The sequence below is a fragment of the Trachypithecus francoisi genome, unplaced genomic scaffold (genome assembly GCF_009764315.1).
Source record: "Trachypithecus francoisi isolate TF-2019V2 unplaced genomic scaffold, Tfra_2.0 Lachesis_group0, whole genome shotgun sequence".
Taxonomy (NCBI): Eukaryota; Metazoa; Chordata; class Mammalia; order Primates; family Cercopithecidae; genus Trachypithecus; species Trachypithecus francoisi.
The window spans coordinates 60,459,969-60,487,539 of record NW_022681453.1 but is presented as its reverse complement, the minus strand read 5'-3'; the positions used below and the strand labels follow the sequence as shown (position 1 = coordinate 60,487,539).

The 27,571-nt window shown below is 47.7% G+C and overlaps 1 non-coding gene across 1 annotated transcript; it reads right to left on the bottom strand.

Moving 5' to 3' along the window:
• Positions 1 to 15,622: 15,622 nt before the first annotated feature.
• Positions 15,623 to 15,753, bottom strand: LOC117084692. The gene has a single exon (XR_004437598.1). It is a non-coding gene; the product is annotated as a small nucleolar RNA SNORA24 (small nucleolar RNA).
• Positions 15,754 to 27,571: the final 11,818 nt, after the last annotated feature.

The following is a 27,571-nucleotide window of genomic DNA, read 5'->3' as shown; positions in this document are numbered from 1 at the left end:
TAGCTGCCTGTTGGTTGTGAGTGGGGGTGAAAGTTCTAGAGTTTTTGCCAATTTCTGTGATGTAAACATTTTCGCCAGGCTGATTTCAAGATACTGATGGAATTTCACTAACACAGTGTTGGAAAGACATATACATAAGCGGTTCTTGAGAGTCAGTGCAAACTAGCTTCAGCAGCACATTGGGGAGGTGGTTGCTAAATAAGCAATAATTTATTCATAGGATGGAATCCTAATCAGTCATGAAAATATCATACTGTAGAATAATTAGTTATATTTGAAGAAGTTCATCTAGTTACAATGCCATTCAAAAAAAAAAAAAAGAGGGCTGGGTGTGGTGGCTCACGCCTGTAATCCCAGCACTTTGGGAGGCCAAGGCAGGTGGATCATGAGGTCAGGAGTTCAAGACCATCCTGCCAACATGGTGAAACCCCGTCTCTACTAAAAATACAAAAATTAGCTGGGCGTGTTGGTGCAATTTCTGTGATGTAAACATTTTCGCCAGGAGGCTGAGGCAGGAGAATTGCTTGAACCGGGGAGGTGGAGGTTCCAGTGAGCCGAGATCACACCATTGCACTCCAGCCTGGGCGACAGAGTGAGACTCCGTCTCAAAAACAAACAAACAAAAACAGAGAGAGAGAGGAAAAAGTTCAGAATTTATTTCCAAGCTTAAAAAGCAAGTGGCAGATGGCCTTGGTGGTTCACGCCTATAATTCCAGCATTTGGGGAGGCTAGGGTAGGTGGATCTTCTAAGCTGAGGGGTTCAAGACTAGCCTGGGCAGCATAGCAAAACCCTGTCTCCACACACACACACACAAATACAAAAATTAGCCAGGCGGGGTGGCGCCCGCTTGTAGTCCCAGCTACCTGGGGGTGCTGAGGTGGGAGGATTGCCTTGGGCTGGGGAGGTCAAGGCTCTAGTGAGCTATGTTCGCGCCACTGTACTCCAGCCTGGGTAACAAAGCAAGACCCTGTCTCAAACCAGGAAAAAAAAAAAAGCCAGTGGTGAGTAAGGTCAGTGAGAATTAAAAGTAAAGAAGTGTAGGCCGGGCGCGGTGGCTCAAGCCTGTAATCCCAGCACTTTGGGAGGCCGAGACGGGCGGATCACGAGGTCAGGAGATCGAGACCATCCTGGCTAACACGGTGAAACCCTGTCTCTACTAAAAAATACAAAAAACTAGCCGGGCGAGGTAGCGGGCGCCTGTAGTCCCAGCTACTCGGGAGGCTGAGGCAGGAGAATGGCATAAACCCCGGAGGCGGAGCTTGCAGTGAGCTGAGATCCGGCCACTGCACTCCAGCCTGGGTGACAGAGCCAGACTCCGTCTCAAAAAAAAAAAAAAAGAAGTGTAAAGGTTCTAAAAACTGTCTTCTCAGAAAACCAACAGAAAAATGGCCAAAATTGTCAGAATCCACATTCTGAAGACTGTGGAAATCAGTCGAAGTCTTGCAGCCTGGCAGGGTGGTACACTTCTATAGTCTTGGCTACTCGAGCTGTGGGCTGTGATGGACTATGTTCATCGGGTGTCCGCACTAAGTTCAGCGTCAGTATGGTGACCTCTTGGGAGTGGAGGACTGCCAGGCTGCCTAAGGAGGGGTGAACAGGTTCACACGGGAAACCGAGCAGGTCAAAACTGAGGTGCTGATCACTAGTGGGATCGCACCTGTGAAAAGCCCCTGCACTCCATGCTAAGCAACATAGTGAGACTAATCTACAGAATAAAAAAAAGGCTGGCAACAACCTGGAGAACATTATTCAAGAATGTGGATGAATCTCAGTAAAATGAGAAAGCTTTGTGACATACTTTTTTCTGTTTGTTTATTATTTATTTATTTATTTATTTATTTATTGAGACGGAGTCTTGCTCTGTCACCCAGGCTGGAGTGCAGTGGCCCGATCTCGGCTCACTGCAAGCTCCGCCTCCCGGGTTCACGCCATTCTCCTGCCTCAGCCTCCCGAGTAGCTGGGACTACAGGCGCCCGCCACCTCGCCCAGCTAATTTTTTGTACTTTTTTTTTTTTTTTTTTTTTAGTAGAGACGGGATTTCACCGTGTTAGCCAGGATGGTCTCGATCTCCTGACCTCATGATCCGCCCACCTTGGCCTCCCAAAGTGCTGGGATTACAGGCTTGAGCCACCGCGCCCTGCTATTTATTTATTTATTTATTGTAAAGACAGAGTTTTTTTTTTTTTTTTTTGAGGCGGAGTCTCGCTCTGTCGCTCGGACTGGAGTGCAGTGGCCAGATCTCAGCTCACTGCAAGCTCCGCCTCCCGGGTTTACGCCATTCTCCTGCCACAGCCTCCCGAGTAGCTGGGACTACAGGCGCCCGCCACCTCGCCCAGCTAATTTTTTGTACTTTTTTTTTTTTTTTTTTTTTTAGTAGAGACGGGATTTCACCGTGTTAGCCAGGATGGTCTCGATCTCCTGACCTCATGATCCGCCCACCTTGGCCTCCCAAAGTGCTGGGATTACAGGCTTGAGCCACCGCGCCCTGCTATTTATTTATTTATTTATTGTAAAGACAGAGTTTTTTTTTTTTTTTTTTGAGGCGGAGTCTCGCTCTGTCGCTCGGACTGGAGTGCAGTGGCCAGATCTCAGCTCACTGCAAGCTCCGCCTCCGGGTTTACGCCATTCTCCTGCCACAGCCTCCCGAGTAGCTGGACTACAGGCGCCCGCCACCTCGCCGGCTAGTTTTTTTTTTTTTTGTATTTTTAGTAGAGACGGGGTTTCACCATGTTAGCCAGGATGGTCTCGATCTCCTGACCTTGTGATCCGCCCGTCTCGGCCTCCCAAAGTGCTGGGATTACAGGCTTGAGCCACCGCGCCCGGCAAAGACAGAGTTTTACCATGCTGGCCAGGCTGGTCTTGAATTCCTGAGCTCAAGTGATCCATCCACCTCGGCCTCCCAAAGTGCTGGGATGACAGGCATGAGCCACCGCACCTGGCCAACTCTGTGACATTTTAACTTGCCCTAAATCCATCCTCTGTCCTCCAGGCCCATAGTAGCCTTCAAAAATAATAGCCTGCATCCCTGGTGCAGCTCAGCAGCCGCTGCAGGAAGAAGAGTGGAGCTGGAACCTTTTCAAAGACTCATTCACAAGCAATTGTCATTATTTCACCTGTCTCGTGGTTCCCTGGAAGACGTCAGTTGCAAGGCTGTCTGTATTTAGCCTGACTTGGAGCTCATCCAGTGTGGAAACCTGTCTTCTCTGGGGATTTTTTTTTTAAACAATTATAGGCAAGAGTTTTAACTTTGTGGCTGCCTGAGGCAGTGGGTAACAGTTGGATCAAGCAATAGACTAAAAATTTTTTTAAAAATTTTTAAAGCTGGCCGGGCGCGGTGGCTCAAGCCTGTAATCCCAGCACTTTGGGAGGCCGAGACGGGCGGATCACAAGGTCAGGAGATCGAGACCATCCTGGCGAACACTGTGAAACCCCGTCTCTACTAAAAATACAAAAAAAAAACTAGCCGGGCGAGGTGGCGGGCGTCTGTAGTCCCAGCTACTCGGGAGGCTGAGGCAGGAGAATGGCGTGAACCCGGGAGGCGGAGCTTGCAGTGAGCTGAGATCCGGCCACTGCACTCCAGCCCCGGCGACAGAGCAAGACTCCGTCTCAAAAAAAAAAAAAAAAAATTTTTAAAGCTTAAAAGTTAGGGAATAGATGTCCACAAGGGCTTTGAAAACTCTGGCAAAGCCAGACACGGTGGCTCACACCTGTAATCCCAGCATTCTGGAAGGTGGAAGCGGGCAGATCACCTGAGGCAGGAATTCGAGACCAGCCTGGCAACATGGTGAAATCCCGTCTCTACTAAAAATACAAAAATTAGGCTGGGCGCAGTGGCTCATGCCTATAATCCCAACACTTTTGGAGGCTGAGGGGGGCGGATCACGAGGTCACAAGATTGAGACCATCCTGGTCAACATGGTGAAACCCTGTCTCTACTGAAAATACAAAAATTTGCTGGGCGTGGTAGTGCATGCCTGTAGTCCCAGCTACTCGGGAGGCTGAGGCAGGAGAATCGCTTGAACCTGGGAAGCGGAGGCTACAGTGAGCTGAGATCGCACCACTGCGCTCCACCCTGGCGACAGAGCAAGACTCCATCTCAAAAATAAATAAATAAATAAATAAATAAATAAATACAAAAATTAGCCTGGCATGGTGGCAGGTGCCTGTAATTCCAGCTACTTGGGAGGCTGAGGCAGGAGAATCGCTTGAACCTGGGAGATGGAGGTTGCAGTGAGCCAAGATTGCACCACCGCACTCCAGCCTGGGTGACACAGCAAGACTCCGACTCAAAAAAAAAAAAAAGATCACCAAAAATTACCAGGCATGGCGGCTTGCGCCTGTAATCCCAGCTACTCAGGAGGCTGAGACAGGAGAATTACTTGAACCCAGGAGGCGGAGGTTGCAGTGACCCAAGATTGTGCCACTGCACTCCAGCTTGGGCAACAGAGCAAGACTCCATCTTAAAAAAAAAAAATATATATATATATATATATATATCTGGCAGATTCCTGGGCATCCAGAAGGCCAGGCACATCATAGGTCGGTGTGCAAGCCCAGGGATGTGCATGTGCTCAGGAAAACATTCAGAAGTCCCTAAATTCACCTCTGGTTGAATCTGAAGCATTGCACAAGCAGGAAGTAAAGGCTAAGGTGGGGTTGTAAACAGCCTACCTACACTTTGAAAGCATGTCCTAACATGCACACACAGCCCCTCCACAAAGACTGAGGGATCTATGGTTCCACGCGTTTAAAGACATCTCTGTCCCATCATTAGCTCATCCCTAAGCTAACCTACCAAGTAGAGACTTCAGTGGTCTCACATGACAAATAATACAAAATTTACAGAATTAGTTCAGGAAGTCACTAAACAAACAAAACCACTACTGCAAGCAGTAACGACCACAAATCTTAGAGCTGCCACATTATAATTACAATTAAATTAAAATGTTCAATTTCCGGCCGGGTGCGGTGGCTCATGCCTGTAATCCCAGCACTTTGGGAGGCCAAGGCGGGCGGATCACGAGGTCAGGAGATCGAGACCATCCTGGCTAACGCTGTGAAACCCCGTCTCTACTAAAAATACAAAAAATTAGCCGGGCGTGTTGGTGCGCGCCTGTAGTCCCAGCTATTTGGAGGCTGAGGCAGAAGAATGGCATGAACCTGGGAGGCGGAGCCTGCAGTGAGCCGAGATGGTGCCACTGCACTCCAGCCTGGGCGACAAAGCGAGATTCTGTCTCAAAAAAAAAAAAAAAAAAATGGCCGTGCGCGGTGGCTCAAGCTGTAATCCCAGCACTTTGGGAGCCGAGACGGGCGGATCACGAGTCAGGAGATCGAGACCATCCTGGCTAACATGGTGAAACCCCGTCTCTACTAAAAATACAAAAACTAGCCGGCGACATGGCAGGCGCCTGTAGTCCCAGCTGCTTGGGAGGCTGGGCAGGAGAATGGCGTAAACCCAGAGGCGAGCTTGCAGTGAGCTGAGACCCCCACTGCACTCCGCCTGGGCGCAGAGCGAGCTCCGTCTCAAAAAAAAAAAAAAAAAAAAAAAAGTTCAATTTCCAACAAAAAATGAAAAAACTTCCCAACTCATTCTAAGAGCCAGTATTACCCTGATATGTAAACTAGATAAAGACAGTGAAAGATAACTACAAATCAGTATTTTTTATGATTGTGTAAGTGAAAATCCTGACAAACAGAATACTAGCAAACTGAATCTAGCAGCATATAAAAAAATAATTTTTTGGCCGGGCATGGTGTCTCACGACTGTAATCCTAGCACTTCGGGAGGCTGAGGTGGGTGGATCACCTGAGGTCAGGAGTTCGAGACCAATCTGGCCAACATGGTGGAACTCCGTCTCTACAAAAATAAATAAATAAATAAAATAGAATCAGCCAAGCATGGTGGAGGGCGCCTCTAATCCCAGCTACTCGGGAGGCTGAGGGAAGAGAATCGCTTGAACCCGTGAGGTGGAGGTTGCAGTGAGCCGAGATTGTGCCACTGTAGTCCAGCCTAGCAATAGAGTGAGACTCCATCTCAAAAAATAAATAAATAAATAAATAAAAAGTGAAAAGACAATCCATAGTATGGAAGACAATACTTGCAAATTCTTTTTTTTTTTTTTTTTTTGAGACAGAGTCTCGCTCTGTCGCCCAGGCTGGAGTGCAGTGACCGGATCTCAGCTCACTGCAAGCTGCGCCTCCGGGGTTTACACCATTCTCCTGCCTCAGCCTACTGAGTAGCTGGGACTACAGGCGCCCGCCATCTCACCCGGCTAGTTTTTTTTTTTTTTTGAGACGGAGTCTCGCTCTGTCACCCAGCCTGGAGTGCAGTGGCGCGATCTCCACTCACTGCAAGCTCCGCCCCCCGTGTTCACGCCATTCTCCTGCCTCAGCCTCCCGTGTAGCTGGGACTACAGGCGCCCGCCACCGCGCCTGGCTAATTTTTTGTATTTTTAGTAGAGACGGGGTTTCACAGTATTAGCCAGGGTGGTCTCGATCTCCTGACCTCGTGATCCACCCGTCTTGGCCTCCCAAAGTGCTGAAAACGCCCCCGGCATTTTCTGTTGCAGGCTGGAGTGCAGTGGCATAATCTCGGCTCACTGAAACCTCCGCCTCCTGGCTTCAAGCGATTCTCCTGCTCAGTCTCTCAAGTAGCTGGGATTACAGGCATGTGCCACCCCACCTAGCTAATTTTTTAATATTTTTAGTAGAGACAGGGTTTCACTATGTTGGCCAGGTTGGTCTCAATCTCCTGACCTCATGATCCGCCAACCTCGGCCTCCCAAAGTCCTGGGATTACAGGCTTGAGCCACCACACCGGGGGCAAATTCTTTATTTGATAGAAGTCTGTTAACCAGAATATAGGAAGAACACTTACAATTCAACAATTGAAAGATAAACAATCCAACTTAAAAATAGACTGGCCCACAAGGTGACTCATGCCTATAATCCCAAAACTTAAGGAGAAGGAGGTGGGAGGATCACTTGAGCCCAGGAGTTTGAGGCTGCAGTGAGCTATGATTGCACTACTGTACTCAAGCCTGGGTGACAGAGGAAGACTTGGTCTCAAAAAATCAATAAAATAAATTTTTAAAAATGGACAAAGGATGATGGGTGCAGCACACCAACATGGCATAAGTATACATATGTAACAAACCTGCACGTTATGCACATGTACCCTAGAACTTAAAGTATAATAAAAAATATTTTTTAAAAAATGGACAAAGGATTTGAATAGGTATTTCTCATAAGAAGGTATACAAAAGGCCAATAAGCACATTATTCTACTTCATTAGTCATTAGGGAAATGCAGATCAAAACTACAGTCGGATACTACTTCACACCCACTAGGATGACTACAGTAAAAAATGAACGGACAATAACAAGTGTTGGCCAGAATGCTGAGAAATCAGAATTCTTTTCTTTTCTTTTTCTTTCTTTCTTTCTTTTTTTTGAGACAACAGTCTCACTCTGTTGTCCAGGCTGCAGTGCAATGGCATGATCTTGGCTCACTGCAACTGCTGCCTCCCAGGTTCAAGCGAGTCTCCTGCCTCAGCCTCCTGAGTAGCTGGGATTACAGGCATGCGCACCACCATGCCCAGCTAATTTTTAGTAGAGATGGGGTTTCGCCATATTGGCCAGGCTGGTGTCTAACTCCTGACCTCAGGTGATTCACCCTCCTCCTTGGCCACCCAAAGTGCTGGGATTACAGGCGTGAGCCATTGCGCCCGGCCAAACAGTAGACCATGCCTAATTTTGTATTTGTTTGTAGAGATGGGGTTTTGCCATATTGCCCAAGCTGGTCTTGAACTCAGCCTCCCAAAGTGCTGAGATTACAGACGTGAGCCACTGTACCCGGCCAGATAAATCAGAATTGTTATACATTGCTAGTGGGAGTGTAAAATAGTGCAGTAGCTTTGGAAAATAATTTGGCAGTTCCTCAAAAAGTTAAACGTGGAGTTTCCATATGAGCATTCAGGTTTAAACCCAAGAGAACTGAAAACATATATTCACTAAATACCTGTACATGGATGTTCCTAGCAACATGATTTATGATAGTCAAAAAGGTGAAACAGTTCAAATGTCCATCTACTGATATATGGATAGATACAATGTGGTATGTCCGTACAATATAATTTTTTTTGGCCATTAAAAGGAATGATGTATTGATACATCATTTAACACGGATACATCATACAACACGGATGAACCTTGAAAGCATTCTGCTAGGAAGCTCAAAACAAAAGGCCACATATTGTATGAGTCTATGTATATTCCATGTCCAGAATAGGCAAATCCATGCAGAATGAAAGTAGATTAGTGATTGCCAGGAGCAGGGGAAGAAGGGAATGGGGCAGTGATTGCTAAGGCGGACACAGTTTTGTTGTTTTGTTCTGTTTTGTTTTGTTTTTAGACAGAGTCTTACTCTGTTGCCCAGGCTGGAGTCCAGTGGCATGATCTCAGCTCACTGCAACCTCTGCCTCCCAGGTTCAAGCAATTCTTATGCCTCAGCCTCCCCCGTCGCTGGGGTTATAGGCATGTGCCACAGAGTCCAGCTGATTTTTTATTTTTAATAGAGACCAAGTTTCATCATATCGGGCAAGCTGACCTCAAGTGATCTGCCTGCCTCAGCCTCTCAAAGTGGTGGGATTGCGGGCATGAGCCACCATGCCTGGCCCCAGACACAGTTTCTTTATGGGATAACGAAAATATTCTGGAATAACATAGTGGTGGTATTTCCACAGCCTTATGAATATACCAAAAACCACTGAACTGCATGCTTTAAAGTGTGAATTATATCTTCTTCCTCTTTTTTTTTGAGACAGAGTCTTGCTCTGTCACCCAGGCTGAAGTGCAATGGCGCGATCTCAGCTCACTGCAACCTATGCCTCCCGAGTTCAAGTGATTCTCCTGCCTTAGCCTCCTGAGTAGCTGGGATGACAGGAGCCACCAGCACACCCAGCTAATTTTTGTATTTTTAGTAGAGATGGGATTTCATCATGTTGGCCAGGCTGGTCTCGAACTCCTGACCTCAGGTGATCTGCCCACTTCGGCCTCCCAAAGTGCAGGGGTTACATGCGTGAGCCACTGTGCCCCGCCAAATTATATCTTAATAATAAAAAAAAGTAGGTTATAAAGCAATCTGTTTTGTACATGTGGTAGGTCAGCAGCCTGTAAGATGACCCCCAGTAATTCTCACCTTGTGATAGTTACACTCTTGTGTAAACCTCTCCCCTCTGGTGTGGGCCAGATTTGGTACCTCACTTCTAACAAACAGAATATAGCAGAAATGATAGAATGTCACTTCTGATATTAAGTTGTGAAAAGACACGATACTCCCATGATGGAGACTTTGGGTCCCTCCTTCTCTCTGTCACTTGCATCCTCCCCCCAGGGAAGCCAGTTGCCATGTCGTGAGCATGAGCAGCCCTGTGGAGAGGTCCACATGGCAAGGAACTGATGTCTCCAGATACCAACCAGCAGACAGGGGATGAGCTGCTAAGCTTCAAAGTGGATCCTTCCCCAGTCAGGGCTGTAGATGACCTCAGATTGGCAAGGCAATCTGTCAGAGGAAGAAAAAGTTGGAGGACTTACACCACCAGATATTAGGACCTATTATGTAAACATAATACACATATTATGTAAATATAGTACAGTGTGGTATTGGCATAAGGACAGGCAAACAGATCAATAGGACAAGACAGAGTCTAGAAACAGACGCATTAACATACTGTCATCTGATTTATGACAAAGGTGACAGCAGTTGGGAATGGAGTGTTTTTGTTTTTGTTTTTTTTAGACAAGGTCTCACTCTTGCCCAGACTGAAGTGCAGTGGTGCAATCATAGCTCACTGTAGCCTCAAACTCCTGGGCTCAAGCGATCCTCTCACCATAGCCTCCTGAGTAGCTGGGACCACAGGCACATGGCACCATGGTCAGCTAATTTTTTATTTTTATTTTGTTAGACAGAGTCTTGCTCTGTCACCCAGGCTGGAGTAGAATGGCATGATCACAGCTCACTGCACCCTCAACCTCCTGGGCTCAAGTGATCCTCCTGCCTCAGTCTATTGTGTAGCTGGGACCACAGGCACATGCCACCACATCCAGCTAATTTTTGTACTTCTTGTAGAAATGAGGTTTCACCATGTTGCCTAGGCTGGTCTCAAACTCCTGGGCTCAAGCCATCTGCCCACCTTGTTCTCTCAAAGTGCTGGGATTACGGGTCTGAGTCACCATGTCCGGCCAGGAGGTCTTCTTCATAGATGATACAGGGTCATTTCTGCTTCTCTGGCTATGCTCACTGGCCATCAGCTCCCTCTGTGTGCCCAGGAGTCTCACATAGGGCACCTGTACATTATCCACAGAACCCTGCAGGGTCTTCCCTCAGCTCAGGGCCATAAAGAGAGAGATCTGCCTCAGGTTTGATGTCTTCTTGCTCCCTCAGTTCCTCTCCAGGGCTCCCCATTCCTGGGCCAGTCCTCCTGGGTAAGAAGCCGGCAAGATGCATGTGATCTTCAGCCTCTGGGTTGACCCTAAAGGTCCATAACCACCGTTGTTCACGTCCATTTGTAGTCTCCTGTCACACTGAATCAAAACTAGCCTGGGTGACAAGCAGCATTCTGTCAGAGGGACAGTGCATGACTTCTGAGGCTTGGTCATATGAGACCCTGCGGTGTTACCTTGGGCCTTTGACTTGTTCTCTTGGGATGAGGTCAGCTGCCCTATCTTGAGGACACTCAAGCAACCCTGTGGAGAGAAGCCCAGTTGTCAGCACCAGTTTGCCAGCTACGCCAGCAAGCCACCTTGGAAGCAGGCCCTCCAGCCCCAGACAAGGCTTCAGATGGCTCTAGGCCCCAGCCCTTGAGATTTTCAGCTGAGGCCCCAAGCATCATGTAGTACAGTTAAGTCATTCACACTGTGCCCTGTCGGAACTCCTAGCCCACAGAAATCACGAGATAATAAATGACTGTTGTTTTACACACTAAGTTTTGAGGTGTTTTGTACTGCAGTAATAGATAACTAATACAATGGCTCAAGCCCAGTGCTACACTCTGGGAAAGTCCTCCTTGTTCACTTCCCCGAAGCTTGAGGCTTTGCAGGTAGCTCCCCTGCAGTCTCCTTCCACCCCACCATGTCGCCCCCCTTGCCCCCCATGCACCCCCTGTACCCCCCCATTCTATGCTCCTTCCAGCTACCTCACTCTCCCTTCCCTCTCCAGGGAGGCAGAGGGCAGGATCGACCCATCTGCTGCCTCATTGGAGGTTCCACTAGGGAATGAGATGCCCATCTCCCCTGCTGATAGCACTGCCCCACAGGCTTTAAGAATAAGTCTTCTAGAATCCCCTCATTGTGGCAATAGTGAGGAAGGAAAGAAACCCCCAGCATTCCCCAGTGGGCAGTGACTAGCATGGACTCCCTCTGTCACTTCTTCTCACACCTGTGCTCACACTGGGGGTGGGGAGAGATGAGTGATTGTAGTAGGGCCGGTTCTGCCACCTCTTTGTACATACCTGGGGCATGTTCTTGCCCCAATCTCAGCAGAGGCTTTGAATCATCTTTAACCGTGAGGTCCACAGCACTATTTGTCATCAATTTTGGATCTCCATTGTCAATACCAGGAAAACAGGAAAAGTCCCTCTTAAACATTCGAGTCCAGGCTTTCACCACCTGGCATGACCTGATCTTTCTACTTGGGTTTCTTTGTTGTTCCTGCTTCCTTCACTCTAACTCTGTCCCTTTGACAATGAATATATCAGCACTTTCTGAGACGATTTGTGACATGCTCTCTTTTCACCAAACCTCTGCACATGGTGGTCCCTTTGCTGGCAACAACCTTCCTTTTCCTTTGCCCAACAGACTCTTACCCTTCACAAGCTGCCTCAGCACTGTATCCTCAGGAAAGCCCTCCTTGACTCCTCTGACTCTGGCTATGTTAAGTGCCTCTTCTGGGTCACCCCAGATCCTTTGCTTCCTTTACCAAGCTGTATTTGTGGCAGAGATGCTGTATTTGTGGTAGAGGCAGAAATACGATTTCTTTTTTTTTTTTTCCTGAGACAGAGTCTTGCTCTGTCACTCAAGCTGGAGTCCAGTGGTGTGATCTCTGCTCACTGCAACCTCCACCTCCCAGGTTCAAGTGATTCTCCTGCCTCAGCCTCCTGAAAAACTGGAATTACAGGCGCCTGCCACCATGCACAGCTAATTTTTTGTATTTTTAGTAGAGATGGGGTTTCACCACGTTGGCCAGGCTGGTCTCCAACTCCTGACCTCAAGTGATTCGCCCATCTGGGCCTCCCAAAGTGCAGGGATTATAGGTGTGAGCCACCACAATTGGCCCAGAAATACAGTTTCTGAAGCACAGTTTATTCTCCCTCTTCTACAGCATGTGGATGTTGCCGGAAAGCAGCTGTCCAGCTGACACCCCATTCCCAACCACCTCTTACATCTAGGTATGGTCATACTACTGGCTCTTGTCAAAGGAATGTGAACAGAACCCATATGTGTCACTTCCACATCAAGGCCTTTAAGAAGCGGGTGTGTCATCTACACACCGTCAATGTCCTGCTACCAGCTGTATTTAGGCAATGACAAGATTCTTAGGAATGGTGCTGCCACAAGGTGGACAGAGCCCAGTGCCCAGGATCAATGTATAGAGGAAAGCCACCTGCTTCGATTATGTCTGAGACATAATTCCTTTGAAGGCCTATTTGTTATAGCAGCTGGGGTTACCTTAATTAATACAGTATTGTAGGCCGGGCGCGGTGGCTCAAGCCTGTAATCCCAGCACTTTGGGAGGCCGAGACGGGCGGATCACGAGGTCAGGAGATCGAGACCATCCTGGCTAACACTGTGAAACCCCGTCTCTACTAAAAAATACAAAAAACTAGCCGGGCTAGGTGGCGGGCGCCTGTAGTCCCAGCTACTCGGGAGGCTGAGGCAGGAGAATGGCGGGAACCCGGGAGGCGGAGCTTGCAGTGAGCTGAGATCCGGCCATTGCACTCCAGCCCGGGCGACAGAGCGAGACTCCGTCTCAAAAAAAAAAAAAAAAAAAAAAAAAAAAAAAAATACAGTATTGTAGTGTTTACTGGTGTCTCTCCACTAGGTAGTTTTTTTGTTTGTTTGTTTTTGTTTCTGAGGCAAGGTCTGGCTCTATTGCCTAGGCTGGAGTGGAGAAGTGGCATGTTCTTGGCTCACTGCTACCTCTGCCTCCCAGCCTCAAATCATCCTCCCACCTCAGCCTCCTTAGCAGCTGGAATTACAGGCATGTGCCACCACGCCTGGCTAACTTTTGTATTTTTTGTAGAAATGGGGTTTTGCTATGTTGCAATCTGCCCACCCCAGCCTCCCAAAGTACTGGGATTACAAGCATGAGCCACCGCACCCAGTCTCTTGCTAGACTAGTCTTAAAGGAAAAGTAGGAGTTCTTTAGGTGAAAGAAAATGAACTTGGGGTGAGGGTAGTGGGAGGACAAAAGAGCAATAATTGTATCAGTAACTCAATATCTACTCACTGAGCACCTACTATGTTCCAGGCATTGGAGGGGCAGCAGCAAACCAGACAAACAAAGTCCTCTGCTCTCATGGTGCTGAAATTCTAGGGGGAGAAGCACTGAGCATGTAAACACGTAAAGTACAGAGGAGCATTTCTCAGAGTGGTGACATGGAGAAAACATACCAGTGTAACAAGGTAATGGGATAAAGAGTAACTGGGAAAAGGCACTGGACTGGATGATCCAGCAGGGCCTCCCTAGAGTGTCACTTTAGCTGAGACCCCAATGGTAAGAAGAATCCAGCCATGCAACAATCTTTGCGTTAGGGAAGGGGAAGGAGGAGACTTTCCTAGACAGAGGAACTAGAAGCACAAAGGCCCCAAGGTGGGAAGGAGCTTGGTGCACTTGAGACAGGAAGAAGGCCAGCATGGTGGGAATGGGTTGATTGGGAGAGAGTGAGGCTAGATGGGGCCAAGGTGTGTCCCCACCCCTCATCCCTGCTTTATTTTTCCCCATCGCACTTCTTATCACTTTTTTTTTTTTTTTTTTTTTTTGAGACGGAGTCTTGCTCTGTCGCCTGGGCTGGAGTGCAGTGGCCGGATCTCAGCTCACTGCAAGCTCCGCCTCCCGGGTTCACGCCATTCTCCTGCCTCAGCCTCCCGAGTAGCTGGGACTACAGGCGCCCGCCACCTCGCCCGGCTAGTTTTTTGTATTTTTAGTAGAGACGGGGTTTCACCGTGTTAGCCAGGATGGTCTCGATCTCCTGACCTCGTGATCCACCCGTCTCGGCCTCCCAAAGTGCTAGGATTACAGGCTTGAGCCACCGCGCCCGGCCACTTCTTATCACTTAATATGCTATGTATTTCTCTTACGTACACGCTTTATTTTCTATCTCTGCCACCAGGCTGTAAGTCCCATGAAGGCAGGGATTTCTGTGTTTTGTTCACTGCTGTCTCTTGGTAGACGATGCCTAGAACAATGCCTGCCACACAGTCTGCCCAAGCTGTGTTTGTTGACTGAATAAATAAATGAGAGATGGAGAAAGGACAGATAGTGCAGGGCCTTGAAGGCCATGTTGGGGTCATTCTAGACAAAGGGAATTGCAGGCGCACTCAGGGAGAGGCAAGCAGTGGTTAGGTAAAGACAGGCCGAGCCTCCCATAGCCCTGTCAGCATGGAGCCAGAGGAGGGCTGCAGTCCACACTGTAGAAAGAGTGGCAGGGTAAAGGCAGTGCCCCGGTCCTCTTGGTCTCCCTGGTGCTTGTTAATCTGACTGGCAAAGTCTGAAGCAGGCAGGTGCTGTGGTCTGGTGAAGCGGAGCCAGGGGAGACATCATCCCAGCGAGAGAACATGGAAGAAACCCACAGCCACAGCAGGGCAAGCAGCCCCATTTCCCAGCAGCCTCATGGGCTCAGTGTGGCAGGGGGCAGCTCTGGGGCTCAAGCCCACTAGAGTGGCCCATTGGTCCTGGTGTTACCACCTATCCTTCCTCAGGCCATTTGATCTTTCCATCTGTGTCAGTCCATTTGCATCACTATAAAGAAATACCTGAGTCTGGTGCTGGGGACCAAGAGGGACAGGGAGGGGAGCAGATGGCTTCTGGCATGACTAAATACGGGTGCCCAAAATTGCATCACTCAGACAAGTCCCTCTTCATTTCCTCATTTTCCTCTATTTTGAGATAGGGTCTCGCCACCCCCTCTTTTTTTTTGAGACGGAGTTTCGCTCTTGTCACCCAGGCTGGAGTGCAATGGCATGATCTCACTGCAACTTCCGCCTCCCGGGTTCAAATGATTCTCCTGCCTCAGCCTCCTGAGTAGGTGGGGTAAGAGGCATGTGCCCCGATGCCTGGCTAATTTTGTATTTTTAGTAGAGATGGGGTTTCTCTATGTTGGTCAGGCTGGTCTCGAACTCCCGAGTTTAGGTGATCAGAATGCCTCGGCCTCCCAAAGTGCTGGGATTACAGGCATGAGTCACCACACCCGGCCTGTTTTCTTCTTATTTGGACTTATCTGAATGTTGGTGCCCCTTCTCAGAATTCCTATGTTGGAAACTTTTTTTTTCTAGAAACATTTGAACAATAGTTTAGAAAAGTTTGCCCAATAACCCAGCACCCTCCAGGTTTTCAAAGGTGAAGAATGTTACTTGTGCAAGTCAGAATCTGATACCAATGAAATGGTGACAGCTTTGCCAATAAACAAGAATATAGTCTTCCATGGCTAGAAAGGGCGACTGCCACAGCTGACAGGTTCCAAAGATACATGGAGACTATGTTGGAACTTAACCATCAAAGTGATGGTATTAAGAAGTGTGCCCTTTGGGAGGTGATTAGGGCTCTACCCTCATGAAAGAGATCAGTGGCCTTACAAAAGGGCTTGAGGGAACCTGATCATCCCTCCCACTCCCTCTGCCATGGGAAGACTCAGCCAGAATGCGCCATTTTGGAGGCAAAGAGCAAGCCCTCACCAGACACTTTATCTTTCTGTGCTTGGACTTCTCAGGCACCAGGACTCTGAGGAATAAATTTCTACTGTTTATAAATGACCCTGTCTAAGGTATTTTGTTAGAGCAGCAGGCACGGCCAAATACAGCTTCACTTTCAGTTAGGTTCTCTCAAGGTGACAGAAGTCCCCAACAATTCTAGACATGCTTTAATCTTTCTTCATGCTCCTTCCATCCTAAAACAGATCCACTGAGGGTTATGGGCCCTGAGTGCCCTGGATGTGGTCAAGTGACCTCTTCCAAAAGAGTCACTGTGGGCAGAGGGGTGCAATGCAGCCTGTGTGCAGGAAGGCTCTAGAAAGCAGCTATGGCTAGTGTGGCACAAGGAAGAGAAAGGAGAGGAGATTATGTGCTAGTGTGATGTGTGGCTGTCTTCCCGCGAGTGTTCCCCCAGCCACGCACATAGAACTGGGAGTTCCTGGTGCCCTGGTTCATCTCTGTGTCCCTATGGTCATACTCCGGAAGCTACAAATTGATTACTTTTGAATAAATGAATGCACAAACCTTCATTTCCTTTATGGCACCTAATAGAAAAGTGCCTCAAGCTACCACATGAGATTTATCTCACCTGGCAACTGACATGTAATGTCAGTCATTTTCTTGTAATGTAAAGGATCACTTTATTTATTTGTTTTTTTTTTTGTTTGTTTGTTTTTTTTTTGAGACGGAGTCTGGCTCTCTCGCCCAGGCTGGAGTGCAGTGGCCGGATCTCAGCTCACTGCAAGCTCCGCCTCCCGGGTTCACGCCATTCTCCTGCCTCCGCCTCCCAAGTAGCTGGGACTACAGGCGCCCGCCTCGTCGCCGGCTAGTTTTTGTATTCTTTAGTAGAGACGGGGTTTCACCGTATTAGCCAGGATGGTCTCGATCTCCTGACCTTGTGATCGCCCGTCTCGGCCTCCCAAAGTGCTGGGATTACAGGCTTGAGCCACTGCGCCCGGCCTATTTATTTGTTTTTAAGTTGTTTGTTTTTTTAAGAGATGGATGCTCGGCCAGGCGCGGTGGCTCAAGGCTGCAATCCCAGCACTTTGGGAGGCCGAGACGGGCGGATCACGAGGTCAGGAGATCGAGACCATCCTGGCTAATACGGTGAAACCCTGTCTCTACTTTAAAATACAAAAAACTAGGCAGGCGACAAGGCGGGCGCCTGTAGTCCCAGCTACTCCGGAGGCTGAGGCAGGAGAATGGCGTAAACCCGGGAGGCGGAGCTTGCAGTGAGCTGAGATCCGGCCACTGCACTCCAGCCTGGGTGACAGAGCAAGACTCCGTCTCAAAAAAAAAAAGAGATGGATGCTCTGTTGCCCAGGATGGACTCAAACTCCTGGGCTCAAGTGATCCTCTTGCCTCAGCCTCCAGAGTAGCTGGGACTACAGGTATGTGCCACTGTGTCTGGCTGAAGGAGTGCTTTATAAACCACTTTCACATCTGATTCTCACAAGAACTCAGAGGTAGGGTTTATCATCACCATTTTATTATTTCTAGATAGATAGATAGATAGATAGTTTTTTTTTTTTTTTTTTTTTTGAGACAGAGTCTCACTGTGTCGCCCAGGCTGGAGTGCAGTGGTGTGACCTCGGCTCACTGCAACCTCTGCCTCCTGGGTTCAAGTGATTAGTCGGCCTCAGCCTCCCAAGTAGCTGGGACTATAAGCCAGTGCCACCACACTTGGCTGATTTGTTTTTGGTATTTTTAGTAGAGATCGGGATTTTGCCATGTTGGCCAGGCTGTGATCTGCCCACCTTGGCCTCCCAAAGTGCTGGGATTACAGGCATGTGCCACTGTGCCCGCCCCATTTTACTATTTTATTCTTTTTTTTTTTCTTTCTTTCTTTTTTTTTTTTTTTGAGACAAAGTCTCGCTCTGTTGCCCGGACTGGAGTGCAGTGGCCGGATCTCAGCTCACTGCAAGCTCTGCCTCCCGGGTTTACACCATTCTCCTGCCTCAGCCTCCAGAGTAGCTGGGACTACAGGCGCCCGCCACTTCGCCCGGCTAGTTTTTTGTATTTTTTTTTTAGTAGAGACGGGGTTTCACCGTGTTAGTCAGGATGGTCTCGATCTCCTGACCTCGTGATCCACCCGTCTCGGCCTCCCAAAGTGTTGGGATTACAGGCTTGAGCCACCGTGCCCGGCTATTCTTTTATTTTTAAGACAGAGTTTTGCTCTGTTGCCCGTGCTGGGTGCAGTGGCATGATCTGGGCTCACTGCAACCTCTGCCTTGTGGGTTCAAGTGATCCTTGTGCTTCAGCCTTCCAAGTAGCTGGGATTACAGGCCTGTGATCACACCTGGCTAATTGTTGGTGTTTTTTTTCCAGACAGAGTCTCACTTTGTTGCCCACGCTGGAGTGCAGTGGCACAATCTCAGCTCACTGCAACCTCCACCTCCTGGGTTCAATTGATTCTCCTGCCTCAGCCTCCCGAGTAGCTGGAACTACAGGCGTGCATCATCATGCTCGGCTAACTTTTGTATTTTTAATAGAGACGGGGTTTCTGGATTGTCTCGAACTCCTGACCTCAGGTGATCTGCCCACCTTGGCCTCCCAAAGTGCTGGAATTACAGGAGTGAGCCACCATGTCTGGTCCATTTTATTATTTTATTTTATTTTTGAGACAGAGTCTTGCTCTGTTGTGCAGGCTGGGTGTAGTGGCGCAATCTCGGCTCACTGCAACCTCTGTCTCCCGGGTTCAAGTGATTCTCGTGCCTCAGCCTCCTGAGTAGCTGGGATTACAGGCCTGTGCCATCACACTTGGCTAATTTTTGGGGTGTTTTTTTTGTTGTTTTTTAGATGGAGCCTCACTTTGTTGCCCAAGCTGGAGTACGGTGGTGCAATCTCGGTTCACTGCAACCTCTGCCTCCCAGGTTTAATTGATTCTCCTGGCTCAGCCTCCCGAGTGACTGAGACTACACACATGCATTATCACGCCCGGCTATCTTTTGTATTTTTAGTAGAGACGGGGTTTCACCATGTTGGCCTGGCTGTTCTCGAACTTCTTTTTTTTTTTTTTTTTTTTGAGACGGAGTCTCGCTCTGTCACCCAGGCTGGAGTGCTGTGGCCAGATCTCAGCTCACTGCAAGCTCCACCTCCCGGGTTCACGCCATTCTCCTGTCTCAGCCTCCCGGGTAGCTGGGACTACAGGCGCCGCCACCTCGCCCAGCTAGTTTTTTGTAGTTTTTAGTAGAGACGGGGTTTCACCATGTTAGCCAGTATGGTCTCAATCTCCTGACCTCGTGATCCACCCGTCTTGCTGTTCTTGAACTTCTAACCTTGTGATCTGCCCACCTTGGCCTCCCAAAGTGCTGGGATTACAGGCATGAGCCACCACGCCTGGCCTTATTTTTTGTATTTTTAGTACAGACTGTATTCACCATGTTGGCCAGGCTTCTGACTTCTGACTTCTGACTTCAAGTGATCTGCCTGCCTCGGCCTCCCAAAGTGCTGGGAGTGAGTCACCGAGCCTGACCATAGCACTACCATGGGAAGTGAGGATACTGGGACCCAAAGAGCTCAAGTGAATTGCACTGACACAGGAGCTCAGACTGGATGCTGGGGACCAGGAGAAGTTACCAAGGATAAAAGATTATGGTGTGGCATGTTGGGACAGCCAACCGGTGACTTCTGGATTAATAGAAACTGCCAAGAAGGAAACCTTTGAAAAAATTGTCCATTTTAAAGCAGCAAAACCTGGCTAGACACAGTGGCTCATGCCTGTAATCCTAACAATTTAGGAGGCCAAGGTGGGAGGATCACTTGAGCCCAGGGGTTAGAGATCAGCCTGGGCAACATAGTGAGACCCCATCTCTACAAATATTTAAAAATTAGCTCGGTGTGGTGGCAAGTGCCAGCAGTCCCAGCTACTTGGGAAGTTAAGGCAGGAGAATCGCTTGAAGACAGGAGTTTGAGTCCAGGCTGGGTCACACAGTGAGACCCTATCTCTACCAAAAAACACAAAAAATTAACCAGGCACGGTGGTGTGACTGTGGTTCCAGGTACTCAGGAGGCTTAGACGGGAGGATCACTTGAGCCCAGGAGGTTGAGGCTGCGATGAGCTATGATCACAGTACTGCACTCCAACCTGGGCAACAGAGCAAGCCTCTGTCTCAAAAATAAATGAATAAATACAAAGTAATAAGGCAGCAAAATCCAGAGAACTTTATAAATCATGCAAAGCTATGTCAGAATAATTCAATATTTTTCTCTGCTTTAAATCGCTCAGTTATGCGTTGACATTTGTCAATGCCCAGTAGGGTGCTGGGGACATCAAAGTAGACCAGAGCAGGTCCTGGCCCTGGAAGACCCCCCCCAGTTTAGATGATAAATAAACAGCCAGAGAGCCATGGGTTCACTGTGGGAAAAGAGGAGAAAAGGGCGGTGGCCAGAAAAGGCTCTGCTGTGCAAACAACCTGTGAAGGAAGACACATCTCACACACACACACACACACACACACACACACTCCCCGCCCCCCGGCCTGGCTTAAAATGTTCCACAGGGTTTCTCATCACACATGCTATAAATTTTCAAGGACTTGCTATGATCTGCGAGACCCTATATGACCTAAGTTTGCACACTGCTCCCACCTCGACTCTTTCTACTCTCTCCCTTGCTCACTCCACTCCAACCACGCTGGCTTCCTTGTTGTTCCTTGAGCAGGACACCTTTTTCTGCACAAAGCTTCTACCCTTGCCATTTCTTCTACCTGCAACATTTTCTGCTCAGATATTCTCAAAAGGCTGGCTCCATGTCAGCAAGTCTCTGCTCAAATGTCACCTCCAGTGGGGTGCAATGACACATGCCTGTTGTCCCAGCTACTTGGAGGCTGAGACAGGAGGACGGAGGGCTAGAGGCCAGGAGTTTGAGGCAGCAGTGCACTGTAATTGTGCCTGTGAATAGCACTGTACACCAATCTGGGGTCCGTAATAAGATTATGTCTCCAGAAAAAAGTCACCTCCTCAGAGAGGCCTTTCTGACCACCTATGTCTAAGTCACCTCTCCTCGCTCCACCTCCATCACTGTTCTGTAACACTGTTTTATTGTCTGCATCTCATTGATCATATTATGGATTTAAAAAAAATTGAAACATTTGATAGTTAATGAAATATCATGGTTAAAACTTAAACATATAAACTGATGTCCACAGAAAAACCCAGCTCCCTTTCCTGTCCCATTATCAGGTATAGTACAGTGGTTTTGTGCTGTGTCAACTAAGCTACATTTACCAGAATTCTCTTCTCTAACAGCAGTGATTTTTTTTTTTTTTTTTTTTTTTTTTGAGACAGAGTCTCACACTGTCACCCAGGCTGAAGTGCAGTGGTGCAATCTCGGCTCACTGCAACCTCCACCTCCTGGGTTCAAGCGATTCTCCTATCTCAGCCTACCAAGTAGTTGGGATTACAGGTGCCTACCACCATGTCCGGCTAATTTTTGTGTTTTTAGTAGAGATGGGCTTTCATCATGTTGGCCAGGCTAATCTCGAACTCCTGACCACAAGTGATCCGCCTGTCTTGGCCTCCCAAAGTGCTGAGATTACAGATGTGAGCCACCGCGACCAGCCAGCAGTAATTTATTTTTTATTTTTTTGAGACAGTCTCGCTCTGTCACCCAGGCTGGAGTGCAATGGCACAATCTCAGCTCACTGCAAGCTCCGCCTTCCAGGTTCATGCCATTCTCCTGCATCAGCCTCCCAGGTAGCTGGGACTATAGGCGCCGGCCACCACGCCTGGTTAATTTCTTGTATTTTTAGTAGAGATGGGGTTTCACTGTGTTAGCCAGGATGGTCTCGATCTCCTGACCTCGTGATCTGCCCACCTTGGCCTCCCAAAGTACTGAGATTACAGGCGTGAGCCACTGTACCAGGCCAATTTGTTGTGGTTTTTGTTTTTTTTGTTTTGTTTTGTTTGTTTTTTTGAGACGGAGTCTTGCTCTGTCGCCCAGGCTGGAGTGCAGTGGTGTGATCTTGGCTTGCTGCAACCTCTGCCTCCTGGGTTCAAGTGATTCCCCTGCCTCAGCCTCCCAAGTAGCTGGGACTACAGGCGCCCACCACCACGTCTGGCTAATTTTTTGTATTTTTAGTAGAGACAGGGTTTCACCATGTTAGCCAGGATGGTTTCGATCTCCTGACCTGGTGATCTGCCTGCCTTGGCCTCCCAAAGTACTGGGATTACAGGCGTGAGCCACTGCGCCCGGCCAATATTTTTTATACTCTGAAGGTTATGCAGCATGTCAAGCACTGGGGCAGCTCATTCATTGTGTCACTAGACTTGTTGGCAAAGGGTGCCAACTCAGAAGTACATCTCCTACAGCCCCCGCCAGATCTCGTCCTTTGGCTTCTCTGAATCCTCACCCAAGTATGTGTGTAGCTCTGGATGAAAGGTGTTGGGTTCTGCTGCTGCTCATCCATTCATGGTACTGAACTTAGAGGTGATGAGAGACAGATATGGTTCCCAGTTGGTCCTCATGGGTGCCTCTTTTTATCCTCCTTGGCTCCAGTATGTCATTATTCTTATCCACATCCAGCTTTTATTCTTGAATGCTGGTCCAACTGACCTGTAGCGATTGATGTTGGGCTCAACACTAGCCACAGAAGCAATGACCTATGCAGACTTTCTACTAACTCCCACAAATCGATAAGGTCTAACCCCTTCCATTAATTCCTCATTCTAATCACTCACAGTGCTTCTACTTCTCTGATTTTAATTGATATACCAGGTAACCACTTTTATTAGTTACTGAAGGATGTTCTTATTCTTTACCTTTTAAAGCGTATGATATATACTCTTCTGCATCTGGTTTTATCATGTAACAATATCTCTTTGAGATCCTTCCATGCCAATATACAGAGAATTCTCTTGTTGCTTTTTTATAGTTGTATAGTATTCCGTTGTCGAGATGTACCATATCTTTTTTATCAGTTCCCTATAGATAGAAATTTGAATGAAAATTGTGAGGCCGGGCGTGGTGGCTCAAGCCTGTAATCCCAGCACTTTGTGAGGCCGAGACGGGCGGATCACGAGGTCAGGAGATCGGGACCATCCTGGCTAACATGGTGAAACCCCGTCTCTACTAAAAAATACAAAAAACTAGCCGGGCGAGGTGGCGGGTGCCTGTAGTCCCAGCTACTCGGGAGGCTGAGGCAGGAGAATGGCAGGAACTCGGGAGGCGGAGCTTGCAGTGAGCTGAGATCTGGCCACTGCACTCCAGCCCGGGCGACAGAGTGAGACTCCGTCTCAAAAAAAAAAAAAGAGAAAGAAAATTGTGCAGGGATATGTGTGTGTGTGTGGTGTGTGTGTGTGTGTGTACATGTTTGCACATTGTGTACCACACTGAGTAGTAAGGGTCTTGACATCAAGGGCCTTGTTTTCCTTGTGTCCTTAGAACCTAACAAAGCCTAGCAAGTAGTAGATTCTCAGTAAATTGTTTGTTGAAAGAAGGATGTATTTCTCCACTTTCTCCATAGGCGATCCTGTTAACACCCAACACTTTCATTTCCATTTACTCTTAAATTTCTATTTTCAGCCAAAGCTACCCTGAAGGACCCAGAAACCAAACTCCCATCTCTGCCTCAGCCCAGAATGTCTAACTGCCTCCTCTCCATCTCCACTTGGATGTTTCACAGAATTCCTCTGTCTCAGCATTTCCAAAACTGAACTTCTCACTCCTAATCTCCTCCAACCTACCTGCTGTGCTTCGGATATGGTTTGTTCGTGCCCCCAAAATCTTATGTTGAAATGTGATCCCAGGCCAGGTGCGATGGCTCACACCTGTAATCCCAGCACTTTGGGAGGCTGAGGGCAGATTACTTGAACTCAGGAGTTTGAGCCCAGTCTGTCCAACATGGCGAAACCCCGTCTCTACTAAAAATACAAAAATTAGCTGGGCATGGTGGCAGGCGCCTGTAATCTCAGTCACTTGGGAGGCTGAGGCATGAGAATCACTTGAACCTCATAGATGGAGGTTGCAGTGAGCCGAGATTGTGCCACTGTGCTCCAGCCTGGGCAACAGAGCAAGACTCTGTCTCAAAAAAAAAAAAAAAAAAAAAGAAAGAAATGTGATCCAGGCAGAATGAGAGTGGTGGCTCTCATGCCTGTAATCCCAGCATTTTAGGAGGCTGAGGGGAACAGATCACTTGAGGCCAGAAGTTCGATATGGGCCTGGCCAACGTAGTGAAACTCCATCTCTACTAAAAATACAAAAATTAATTGGGCATGGTGGTGTACGCCTGTACTTCCAGCTGCTTGGGTGGCTGAGGCATGATAATTGCTTGAACCCAGGGGGTGGAGGCTGCAATGAGCTGATAGCACCTCTGCACTCCAGCCTAGGCAACAGAGCAAAACTGTCTCAAAAAAAAAAAAAAAAAAGGAAAAAAGAAAAAAAAAAGAAAGGAATGTGATTCCACAGTGTCTCCAGGGAGGTGGGGCCTAGTTGGGGGTGTTTGAGTTGTGGTGCCATTCTAGGTAGTGAGTGAGTTCTGGCTCTGGTGAGGCTGGATGAGTTCTCATAGGAAAGGATTAATTCCCAAGAGAGTAGGTTGTGCTAAAGCCAAGATGCCCCTGGGATTTGAGCTGGGATTATAGGCACGTGCCACAACGCCCGGCTAATTTTTGTATTTTTAGTAGAGACAGGGTTTCACCATGTTGGTCAGGCTGGTAAAGACCAAAACACTTCTTATATTAAATATTAGAAGAAATATGAACTGTATATATAAGACAGATTAATGAAAATGAGCAAGATAATTATTTATCCAATTATTCCATCTCAGGGTCACAGGTGGCCAGAGTTTATCCTGGCAGCTCAGGACAGGAACCAACCCTGTACAGGATGCCATCCCATTGCGCACACGTGTGCGCATATGCACACACACACACACACAGAACACACACACACATACACACATAGACTGGGACAATTCAGACAAGCCAATTCACCTAAAGGGCACATCTTTGGGATTTGGGAGGAAACCAGAGGCACCAAGGAAAACTCAGACATGGGGAGAGAGTGCAAACTACACAGACAGGGGACCCAGCCAGGAATCAATTTTTTCTCATCAATGTTATAATTGATGTTATTGGAGGTCCTGCTCTACTTAACTCCTCCAAGTACCCTAAAAGTCTCAATCCCAATACATCACTGACTCATAATGGATCCTGTCACGTAAATCAGGTCCAGATGTGGATGAGGTTCCTCAGATATAATTCCTTAAGAACAGCTCTGAGCACTGTTTCTCTGAAGGCCTGTGAGCTAGAGACGTTATTTCCTCTCCATGGACCCAGCATACAGAGTTGGCAAGCAGAAGATGAGCATAGTAGACACTTTTGTTCAAAAGGGGAAAAAACAGGAGCAACAGCTGCCACTGGGTCATAGTAATTCTGAAATCCAGTGAGGCACGTGATGCCAGTTCCTTGATTGAGTCCTCTCCTGCTCCTTGGGAATGATTATCTCTAGCTCCTGGCTCTATCCTTCTGGCTCATGGGTTTCTTTTAAGTCGTCCTTTCTTTCCCATAGGAAATAGCCCATGTTTGCATCTGAATAGCCTTCTCAGAAGGCTTCTTAGAAGGCTGGGGCCCACATATCCCATTTTATTTTTGTGCTCTGCCTTTTCTGGTATAATTGTCCCTTGCTATTTGCGGTGGATTGGTTCTAGGACTCAGATGCTTAAATCCTGCAGTCAGCCCTGCCAGACCTGGGGATAAGGACTACTGCATTCCCAGTTGCTACTTTATCTTCAAACCTAGCATTTTGATTGGCTGCCGAATGGGGTGGAATTATCATAACTCTTGGCCTTTGAAACTATTCTCAGTTTTCATTCCCCTGAATACTCTGTAAATTGTACACATTGAGCACCTACTGTATCCCAACACTGTTTTAAGAATCAGGGATATCGCAGTGAATGAGACAGACAAAAATAGCTGCCTTATGGACCTGCCATTCTAGTGGGGAAGCCAGACAATATGCAAATAAGTGAGTAATATAAGAGGAAAAACTTTGGGAGGCTGAGTTGGGAGGATTACTTGACACCAGGAGTTCAAGACCGCCTGGGTAACATTTGGTCTTTTTTGTAGAGACCTTCTCTTTACAAAAAAAAAAAAAATTTAGCCAGCCATAGTTATGTATGCCTGTGGCTACTCAGGAGGCTGAGACAGGAGGATCACTTGAGCCCAGAAGTTCAAGGCTGCAGTAAGCCCTGATTATGCCACTGCACTCCAGCACGGGCAACAGAGCAAGACCTTGTCTCAAAAAAAGAAAAAAAAAAAAAAAGAGGAGAAAAGCCATAGGGAGATGGCAATTTTTGCGTTTATGTTGTGGTGACAGAGAGAGGTACTTCAGTGTTAAATAGGGAAGGCTATTTCACTGAAAAGTTTACTTTAAAGTAAAGACCAGAGGAAAGTGAGCGAGTGGCCAAGCAGATACCTGGAGGAAGAGCTTTCCAGGTAGAGAGAAGTACAACTGCAAAAGTCTGATGTAGATGTGTGCCTTCTCCTTTCTTTTTTATTTATCTTTTGGAAGAGACAGTCTTGTTATGTTGCCTGAGCTGGTCTCGAACTCCTGGGCACAGGCAAAGTGAAAGCGGAGAAAAGTAGACTTACTCCAGAGGCTGATGGTCCTGCAGTGTGCAAGGCCATTTCAGAATACATATAGAGAAAACAGGAGAATAGGTGGCGAGGGTTTTGCGGAAAGAGCCAATTTTAGTTGAAAAAGTAGGGGAAACCCCAGACATTGTGCCATCTCAGGGTTGGGACTGCTTGCCTAGATTTTGAGGTGTTTTTTTTTTCCCCAGACCCCTCAACTCCTGAGATCTCAATGGGAAGCTGCCGATCACCAGTTTTAGGTGTTTTTTATCTATTAGGAGACTGTCTTTCCCTGGTTCTGGCTGCAACCAATTATTATTTTAGACAGATAGCTTAATCTGACCACCACATCATGGTTGCCTCACATTGCTGGTGGGGGAGTGGCCCCTCTCCTGCCCTACTCAGGTCTGACTACTTACTGTAACAATTGCAAGGTTTTTGGATGGGACAATTGAAAGAATGGAGTTTGCATGAACCAAACTAAGAAAAGACTATTAGAGGGCATTGTTAAAGATGGAGACAAAAGTTCTGAGTGGATCCTGATGTGTTCAGATGGGGCTGGTGCTTGGGAGGCTGCTCTGTGCTTGCAGAAGAGTTCTACCAGGTCCATCTTTATCACATCTTCTTTAATGCTAAGTTCAGAGAGGCTTTAGCTCATTTTCCATTTTCTCGGGCTGTCTCCTCTGCCAAAGTGTCTATTTCTCCTGTTGAAAGAAATCAGGCACATTCCTCAGTCCTGGGCCCAGTACAAACAACATATATCTCTCAATTTCCTGGGCCCAGTACAAACAACATATATCTCTCAATTTCCTGGGCCCAGTACAAACACCATATATCTCCCATATCTCTCAACTTCCTGAGCCCAGTACAAACACCACCTGGAAAAAATCCCTGATAACGACACAGCTGTTTGTAGTTTTACTGAAAGCACGGGAACCAATAGATCACCGCTAAATGTATAACTTAATATGTTAACCAATTGTGATGCTGCGACCAAAAGAATTCCTTTGTTCCTCTGTAACCTTACAT